Source organism: Medicago sativa, chromosome 1 (genome assembly GCF_051527215.1).
Source record: "Medicago sativa cultivar Bolivia chromosome 1, Bolivia_mono, whole genome shotgun sequence".
NCBI classification, from domain to species: Eukaryota; Viridiplantae; Streptophyta; class Magnoliopsida; order Fabales; family Fabaceae; genus Medicago; species Medicago sativa.
Window position 1 is genome coordinate 30,824,543 of NC_140749.1, and position 10,837 is coordinate 30,835,379.

Genomic DNA, 10,837 nt, shown 5'->3' on the forward strand with positions numbered 1-10,837 from the left:
GCATTTGTGGGTATATTGTGTTCTTGAGCAATTTTGATGAAAAATGAGGTTGTGATGTTGAATTGTGCATGAATTTGTGTTCATTAGTTGTTGTTGATGATTGTTGAACTGTTAGAATCAAAATTGTGTAACTGGAATCGTTGTTTATGGATTCATGAGGAGATTGGTGGTTATGTTGGTGTTTTGAAAGAATTTTGTGAATTTGATGAAATGAGCTATGTTGTTGTTTTTAATGCTTGAATCATGTTTGTCTAAGTGTATTGAACCAGTTTTGACCCATAAACACTTTCTGGAAGTTGATTTGGGAGTTGGGGGTTTGCAAATTGGGATTTTGGGCGAAAATGGTGTAAAAACCCGTAACTACTGAACAAATTCGCTAGAACTGCGCTAATAGCGAAACTGTCTGGAGTTATTGCGCTAATAGCTCAAACTACGCTAATAGCGAAATTACCTAGAAACAGCTTTTCTGTTTCGCGTTCTTGCGTCTTTTTCCCTCGTTTCTGTTTTGATCTGGTCTTTGGTGTAAACATGAAAGTTGTAGATAATTTTGTTAGATTTCCAATGGCTTTGGTTTGACTTGAAAATGATTTTTGGTTTTTGAGTTATGAGGAAAATACTCCAAGGAGGTCTTAGAGAAAATTTTACGAAAAATCCGCATAACTATTTCTAAATCGACCCAAACCCTTTGGATTGTTTCCAAACTTCAAACTTATGTTTTATGAGTTCAATTAAGGTGTTTAGTAGTATTTAAACGATGAGGTGAGGGATTTAACTTGTTTTGCTTAGAAAATGGAAAAGTTCTTGAAAAGTGTTTCGGTGAGACGAACTTTGTGATTTTTATGAATTCATCGTATTTGGCCGATGAAATGCTTATGTAACCTCTACTGCACATATGTGTGATTTGTGAGGATACATGGCATAGGCAATTGGTTTCGGCTTAGGTGCTCAATTATTTTCAATGTTGTGATTTTTGGAGACGAACTTGGTAGAAAAATGATTTTTTAGAACCAATTGCTTATGAACACTTTATGAATAGATTAATATGATTATGAGATTATGTATGAATGGTTGTTGAGTGATGAATATGATGTTTGTGATCATATGTTATAATTGTTCCTTTATTTGGATTGTAAGGAATTATGTGGAAATGTGGCAACTATATGTTGATTTATGTGGAGATGATTGATGATGTATATATGTGACAATTATATGTTGATTGAATTGTGGATGTTGTTGGTGATTGTAAAAATGTCAAGTGGTGGTGAATTGTTGTCAATGCATATATACTAATTGAATGGTGATGAACATGTTTATGTTATGTTGTTTGTTGAACATGTTAAATGTTGATTGTTGGTGGTATAATTATGTGACAAATTCATGTTGTGTGATTTTTGATGATTGTTGGTGATTGTATATATGTTAAATTGGTGGTGACTTGTTGATGATTGCATATATACAAGTATTGGTGATGGTGAGGTGATTATTTTTTGTGTGAACATATGCATTTGTAGTTGAGTCATATGTTCATGCGTTCATGACTGATGGTGGTGGATTTTATATCCAAGACTGATGGTGGCGGATTTTATATCCAATTGAGGTGAGTACGATGTTTTTGTTGCATCGAAGGTGACGACCTTGAGGTGATTTGGTACCACATGCATCTAGAGAAGAGTCTAGAACATTGCATGCATTTGAATAAATGATGAGTTGTGTCATAATTGAATATATGACTTGGTGAATTTGTGTATTGGTGAAATTTGGTGAATGTTGTGATTATGTGGATTGGTGTATATGTACATTGGTGAATTTTGTGGATGGTTGTGACTAATTGTATTATGCTCTAATTGCATGTCTTAATTGTTTGTGCTTATACACTTGGTGAATCAATTGATGATGGTTATTTTAATAATAATGATGAGGTGAGATTTGTATATGTATATATACATATATGATGTGGTGATGTTCTTTGATAATGATGATGGCTTGCTTATAACTTCGATATGACGAATTGTACTTGTTGAGATAAGCATGCTAGATGAGTAATGAAGTGAGTAACGTTTTCATTGATTGATGTTGATAAATGATGAGCTTTTGTTGATGACTTGATTAGAGGTTGAATATGCATGCTATGCTATAATAATAATGTGATAGCTTGAAATGTAAGTGATGGGGGATAATAATGATCATGTGATGCTAGTATTCTAGGAGGGATGGTTATGTATGTGTGATATGTATGAATCCTTGAATGCTATGTTTTCGTATGGATTATGATTAATGTAATGCTTACCCCCAGTGGTTTCGACCGCCTACCTGTCTGTATGGATGGGTAGACGTTGTGCAGGATTAGACGCTTGGTGAGTTTGCTTGTTGGATGTTTGGGCGACGGGAGCTTTCTCCGTTGTCGTGTCAGTGTCGTAGTATCTAGGCTCTTATTAGGCTTAGTGTCTATTTGTTGTTTTGGATTCTGTTGCTATGTTGTTGCTATTGTCCACTTGTCGGACTTGGAGTATTTTCTTATGTGGATATATTTTGACCATGGCATGTATATGTTGAAGTTTATTATTTGAATTCCGCTATGACCGTTGAAATATTATATATATGCATGACATTAGTTGGTTTTATTTTGAGACGTAGCTTCTATTTCTAGAATATTTCTGATGTATTCGCGCATTTTACCGCTTAATAGAAATAGGGTGTTACACTGTTTGTATAATTAATGTATCCCATATCAATTTTTAACGCTTTCTTGAATATTCTAGACACTTTCAAATTAGGCATTACAATAGCAATACCAAACAATGAATATCTAGATGGATTAGAAGAATGCAAGCATAATCTTCATGGAAGGATTATATGTTGCAACACCTTTGACTTTGGTTAACTTAAAGAGCAAGCTTGCGCTTATATGGATGGATCTGGGGAAGTGGAGAGTTCCATCCCTTGGTAAAGGATTATATGAGTTCAATTTCTCCTCTTTAGAGGCTGTTAGAAGAGTAATATCAATAACATCATTGAATTTAATCCCAGAATTCTTAAAATTATTTTTCTGGACAAAAGATTTCAATCCTAAATTGCAACAAAATACTTCAGTTTATGTATGGGTCAAACTCTATGGCTTAGCACAAGACTATTAGCGCCCAAATATACTTTTCACCATTAAAGGTAGTATTGGTCTTGGAACCCCTATTTGTATTGATTTTGCAACATCTAAACCTATGGTGGATTGAACTTTTGCTCAACATGTTAGGGTTCGGTGGATATGGATATCACACATATCCTAAGATATAAGTTACTTGTGGAGAGGAAATGATTTTCCTTCTTTTTAGAATTAGACTATGAGAATCTCCTTGATTATTGTATTCACTGCAAAGTTATTGGCCATTATTTAAATATACGCAAGAATGTTAACTTTGTTGAACCAAAGTGAGTTTTAGAACAATATATCTAAGGTTTTGTTGATAAAAATGTATGAAATAACAATTGGATATTTAATGTGTGTTCAAGTGTGCAGGACTAGGTGACTCTAACCAAATTTGTCTTCTTCTGAATGAACTTCGCTTTCAACCTCTGATAGTATTGTTTGTCTTCTTCTGACCACGTGTAGAAACAAACATAGATATTCAATGGCAAAGAGAATGTAACGGATCATTCTCTAAGAAACAAAGGACTCCTCAAGTACTATTTAACGACATTATCAATTAAAGGCAAAGTTTTCAAATCTGAATCAAATCTTCTCAAGGATAATTTTGATGTGTTGATCCTTCAAACAATGACTTTCTCATTTCTCTCATATATAAGGACCTAAGCAGTTTAAAGAAAAAAAAAGATTTTAAATATTTTACAAGTGTCAAAACTCTGTCAAATTTCAAAAGCACACAAACACTTAAACAATTCTTACAAACTTAGTATCTTCGGATTTATTAAGGTTTTGTTTGGGAGTTTTAAGGGGAATGGAGGCGAGGGCTTTGGGGGGTTGGAAATATATAGTAAAATGGATAAAAAATTCACATTTCTTGAAAGAACAATTTTTTAGAGAATGATAAACTAATACTTATGATTAATATACTTTTAATTTTAAGAATATTATAACAACATAGATTGAATTTGAAAAATTCATATAAACCCTCCATAACCCCCCAAAACCCTCCCCCAATGCAATTTTTGAGTGTCCCCAAATGAGGGGGATTTTTTATTATGAGTAAAAAATTAACCTCCAAAGCCCTCTCCTCCCAATGTCTTCTATTTCTTCCACTTGTTCCTTCCTTTTTTCCAAAACCCTCCCCTCCCCTCCCCTCCAAACTCCCAAACAAAGCCTAAGTGTCAGAAGTTTCTTGTACCTAAAGCTAGTTTACCACTCTATGAGTTCTAAAGTGTAAACACATTCAAACTTTTTTGTTAAAATTTGACTGTGTAAGTCCTCTTCTGTGAGGCAAGGAAGTCTCTGACTTGTGTTTTGGAAAAATTGTAATCTTGTGTGATTATAGTGAATAATCCCTTTGAAGTGCAACTAACCTCGGATTGTGAGGTGAACCAGGATAATCTGATTCTGTTGTCTTTCTTCCCTTATTCTCTGTTTATCTCTTGTTCTATTTTTGTTAAAACTCTTAAAAAGATTTTCAGAAAAAGCAAACTCAATTTAACCTCATTCTTGTGTTTTTCTCACCTTCAAACTGAAGTGAATAAGAAATGGAAGGAGACTAACCATATAAATAAAGCAACAAAAAAGGCTAAGAAAGTTTTTGAGCAAAAGAATGATAGAAGAAATTAACAAGGGAAATCCAAAGATCCTATGTTGGTGGAGGATTATGGGGACAAACTTGTTGATAGCACAAAGACAAAGATAATAAGGATACTATTAGGGTTGCAGAGATTGCACTCAATAATAATGGAAAATAGCCTTTGCATCAATCTTATCTAGTCGAAGTAGGCCCTAAAGGAAGAAAAGAATTGAATAACAAGACATAAATTAAACATGTTGTTGAGAATGTGGAGCAGTAGATTCACTACTCTTGGTGCGAATGAGGAAAGTGAAGAAGTGGATGATGATGAAAGTTCCCAAAATTCATAGTTTTGGTATCCTAACAATTGAATATTTATGAGGTAAGAATCAATAGTGATGATGATTTGAATCATGTAACATGTCAAATCAAAAATCAAAACAACGCTAAATTTTTTGAACAAGTTTGGGCTAACATGGATGAAGATGGAGATGTTGAGAGGATATTATTGCATGAATTAAAGGATGAAGAGGTTCAGAAGACTCATGATCATGAAAATTAACCATTGTAGATGGTTACTCATGATGACATCCTGTCATTACGTAATATTAGGGACTTATTGTGACATTTTGATAGAGTTCTCATGCAATTTATACTGTTCTGGAGTGCAAAAAGCTTAAATATTGAAGTCTGTTCGAAGGAAATTGCGCCACGCCAATTTCAAGCCGTGCTGCAATTTTTGAAGCAAAATTACATCCTCCCTGTTTGAGGGAAATCGCGGCACGCCATTATACAAGGCGCGGCGCGATTTTGATGGGTCAGGCCCATGACTTCTATAAATACTGCACTAATCCTGAAGAACAAGGGTTACGATTTTGGAGAGCAAAGTGCGATTTTGAGACATCGGAGACGGCTAGAAGGGCGATTTCTTCAACCTTTTACCAATTCATGTATGTTTTAATTATTTCATTGATTATGCTATTTGTAAACTCGATTATGAGTAGCTAAATCTCTTAGAGATTAGATCCGAGATGAATCTTTGTAACCCTAATTGACACATGTTGCTGTGAAACTCTATTTTGTTTATGAATTCAATTCTAGTTTATTCAATTCAATTGTTCTTAATGCTTTTTATATCTTGATCACATATAACTTGATTTCGTGAGAATGAATGACCACTGACCATGGCTTTCAACTTAGACCTAATTGAATTGTTCTAATAAACAGGGTTAGTCTAGGAATAGATAATCGTTTGTTAGTGATAATAGGTTAACGTTCGGTAAAACCTTCAAGAATTATTAGGCCACCTAAGGAATTAGGGGCTGTAGTTTAAGAAGAGGGTCCTAACTCAAGGGATTGATTAGGGCTATTTTGTTAATCATCGTAAACTAGAAGAGGGTTCATAACAAATAGGTGCAGTAGACCAATTAGGGGAACTTAGAGGATTCGACGGATCTGATCTCATCTTTCTCTCCATATTTTCTTAATCAAATCTAATTTCTTTTATTTGATTTCATAAAATCAAACCAAATCTTCTGCCTAGTGGCAAACTAAAAATAAACTTTACACATCCTAATTATATAACGAAATTGAATTATTGAAGTTAAAAACAGTCCTCGTGGGATCGATATTTTTACTACTTCTATAGTATTTGGTGCACTTGCCAGAGATCTATCAAGTTTTTGGCGCCGTTGCCGGGGACTGTTGAATTATTTCAACAAGGCAATTACGTTATAATTTAGGGTTTTTGTAATTTAATTTTCTGTTTTTAAATTTTTATTTTTCTGCTTTCATATTCATTTGATTACTTTGCGTTGTGCAGTGCTACTAAGGTATTTTGCTGTTTATGCGAGGTAAACAAAGCTCAGACGACTTAGAGTACGATCTGGAAATTGAAAGGACTGCTAGAGCACTTCGGAAAGCTGTCCGATCGCAAAGGTTAGCTCAGTCTGTTCCACCGGGTGTTCGAGAACAAATACCGGAGTCACTCTCAACTGAATCTGAAACATCTGCTTCTCCTAAATCTGTTATCATGGGAGAACCTGCACCAAGACCTAAGCTAGGAGACTACGGGTTAGCCACTCATCGCGGTCAACTGACCCACACTTTTCAACCAGCTAACCCCGTAGCTTTCGACATCAAGACAACTGTCCTCAACGGTTTGAGGGACAAGCAATTCGATGGGACTGAAGCTATGAGTCCTTATGAACACTTGAGCCGCTTTGCTGAAACTTGTGAGTTTTGTGTACAACCAGCCACCGTGACTGAAGCACAAAAGAAGCTAAGGCTGTTTCCTTTCACTTTGACGGGAAGAGCGAAAGATTGGTTGCTAACAATACCAAACGGGACTGTCCAAACATGGGAAGAGTTAGAGCTGAAGTTCTTGGAGAAATATTTCCCTATGTCTAAATATTGGGAAAAGAAGATGGAGATCTCTAACTTCAAGCAAGGAGAAGGTGAATCATTGTATGATGCTTGGGAGCGATTCAATTTGCTTCTTAAGAGGTGCCCTAATCATGAGTTCATCGAGAAACAATACCTCCAAATCTTCACTGAGGGGGTAACACCAAGCACTAGAATGTTCTTAGATGCTTCCGCGGGAGGTAGTCTCAAGAGCAAAACTGATCATGAAGTTCAAGCTCTAATTGAAAACATGGCTGGCAATGAGTATCGTGATCAAGCTAAGAAGAAAGAAAGAGGAGTGTTTGGGGTAAGTGAGCAAACTGCTATCCTTGCTAACCAAGCAGCTATGAACAAACAAATCGAAGCTCTAACTAAGGAGTTTCAAGGCTTCACTTTGACTCATAAGCAACAACAAGTAGCTGCAGTCAAGTGTGACTTATGTGGTGAAGAACATCCCAACGGTGAATGTGTTCCAGAAGGATCAAGTGAAGAAGCTAACTTCATGGGAGGTTATCAAAGGCAGAATCAATACTACAATTCAGGCATCAATAAGCATCCAAATCTAAGCTACTCAAATAACAATGCTTTGAACTCTCAGATGCTCACTCCTCCTCAACAACAACAAAGGAAGCCATCAGCTCTTGAGGAAACTATGATGAACTTCATGAAGATGACTCAAGGCAACTTTGAAGAGATGAAGAAGAGTCAAGAAGCTGAAAGAAAGAACAATGAAGCTTCTAGGAAGATGCTTGAAACTCAACTGGGGCAATTAGCTAAGCAATTGGCTGAACAAAACAAAGGCGGATTCTCAGGTAACACTAAAGACAACCCTAAGAATGAGTCTTGTAATGCTATTGAATTGAGGAGCAAAAAGGTTTTGACACCTTTAGTTCCAAAAGCTCCAAAGAAGGTTGATGATGTAATTGAGGTGGAGGAGGATGATGTAGTTGAAAAAAATGATGAGGGTGTAGTTGAAAAAGAAAATGATCATGGAGTAGTTGAAAACGAAAGGAAGAAAAAAATAGAGGGAGAAAAAAGTGAGAAGTTAATTGATGAAGATTCAATCTTGAGGAAGACGAAGAGTCAAATATTAAAGGATGGAGAAAAACCACAGGTTATTCCATCATATGTGAAGCTTCCATACCCTCACCTTTCAAAGAAGAAAGAAAAGGATGAAGGTCAATTCAAGAAGTTCATGCAACTTTTTTCACAACTTCAGGTGAATATTCCTTTCGGCGAAGCTCTTGATCAAATGCTGTTATATGCTAAGTTCATGAAAGACTTGTTAACCAAACGAAGGAAGCCTAAGGATGATGAGAACATAGCACTTTCTGAGAATTGTAGTGCTATTCTTCAAAAGAAGCTGCCACCTAAGTTGAAGGATCCTGGTGCTTTCACTATCCCTTGTTCAATTGGACCGGTAGACATTGGAAGAGCTTTATGTGACTTGGGAGCAAGTATAAACCTGATGCCTCTTTCAATGATGAAGAAGCTTAAGTGTGGGGAACCAAAACCAACAAGAATGACCATTACTTTAGCTGATCGGTCAATCTCTTATCCTTTCGGTATACTTGAAGATGTGCTAGTCAAGGTTAATGACTTGGTGTTCCCAGCAGATTTTGTGGTTTTAGATATGGCTGAAGATGAAGACATGCCACTGATTCTAGGAAGACCTTTCCTTGCAACTGGTCGTGCTTTGATTGATGTTGAACATGGAGAGCTAATGTTGAGGTTCCATAAGGAGCAGGTAGTTTTCAATATCTTTGAGGCAATGAAGCACCAAGATGAGAACCACAAGTGTTACCGGATTGACGTTGCTGAAGAAACAGTCGAAAAGAACTCCCTTGAATCTCAACCTATTCAGCCTATTGAAAGTAAGGAAGTGGTTGAAGACGTGGGGGTGACAGAGTGTGTCAAGCAACTTGAAGCAAGCACAGAACTTATGCAACAACAATCATCAGGAGACATCCTTGACAACAAGTATGGGGGATTGGGAACTTGGAAAAATATGCTTAAGACGGCTTTTACTAATCCTTGTGGTGTATTTGCTTATAAGAAGATCCCCTTTGAAATGCGTAATGAGCCGGCTACTTTTCAATGGTGTATGCTTTCTATTCTCTCTGACACGATAGAAAGAGTTAGGAGGTACTATGACAAAGGGGTGGTAAGGAACAAGCCTGTTAATGAAGCTTTGGATCTAAGGAAGTCTGGTGCACAAGGAACTTTCAAGGGTAAGGAACAAAAGCTGAAACGGTACCGTAAAGGAGGACTCCCAAACAATGAAGAGGGAGAGACATCAACTGATCCTTAGGGATAGTCATCAGTCAAGCTAGTGACGGTAAAGAAGCGCTGGGTGGGAGGCAACCCACCATTTATTTTTCAGGTATGATTTTATTGCTTTCGAAAACAAAAACACAAAAATATTTTTTTCGTTTCTTTTAATACAAGGCAGGAAAGTTTTAAAAATTTGTTCAAGGATACCTCTTGCCAAGAAAATCATGCAAGGTACTGATGTCTTGCATGATTCTCTCCTCAAAAGTTTTTCAAAAATTCAAGGAACTCAGGCAATTTTTCAAGAAAACAAAATTTTTGGCCTGAGGAAGCAAAGAAAATTCCCTGTTTGTTCAAAATCGCGCCGCGCCTATATATGGCCGCAGCGCGATTTTCCAAAAGCCAAGCATGACTCCCTGTTGTACCAAAATCGCGGCACGCCTGGTCATTACCGCGGTGCGATTTTGGCTGTTATATGAAAAAAAAAACAATTAGCCGTTGGACTTATAGCCGTTACTAGCCGTTACAAATTTGCCCGTTATTGCCCGTTAAACACAAAATCGAGCCGCGCCTTGCATTTTGGCGTGCCGCGATTTTGACCAAACAGACCTATAAATCCTTCACTGTTCATCATCATTTTCATTCCATTCTTCACACCATTCTCTACCAAAACTTTCCTAAACTTCTAGTCACGAATTCTCCTCATTTTCATCTCCTTATTCACTTCCAAACCATCATCAAACCACATTCCAATCACAAATTCACCAATCCATACCACCATCAAACCACAATCATCCCAAACCTTCCCAAACTTCACAAAATTTTCCTTTCACCATCTTCCTAAACCACAAATGGCCTCCAACCAAAGAAACACCCGCTCAAAAAAAACCACCAACCCAAAACCATCCACAAGCAAATCCAAACGCCCTCGTGCCGCATCCGAACCACCCGAAAACGCCATCCATTTCATCAATGACCAAGCCCAAGAGTTTCATCAATCCATGAAGAGTTTCGAGGTCATAGGGGAGAGGAAGTTTGATTTCACAAAGCTTGTGAAATATCCTTTCTTTGAGTCTGAATTACGAAGGAGGGGGTGGACGAGGTTGAATGATATGATCGACGAAGCAAACAACAAAACGGTGATCGTGGAATTCTTTGCAAATGCAAGGGTGTCCGATACACCCTTTCAATCTTTTGTTCGAGGAAAGTATATTGATTTCAGCCCGGATGCTCTCAATGCATGGCTGAATGTTCAAGCACCGGAGGAGTGTTGGGTTGAAAAATTGAGGAGGGAGAGATTTGCCATTACGGAGGATACCTTTGATGAGATCATAACCACCATGTGTAGGCCTGGGTCGACTTGGAAAAGGTCCCGGATGCTTACCTATGCGGAGATGTTGCCGGTACCCAAGGCGTGGGTGTCCTATTTGGTCCAGACTCTTGAG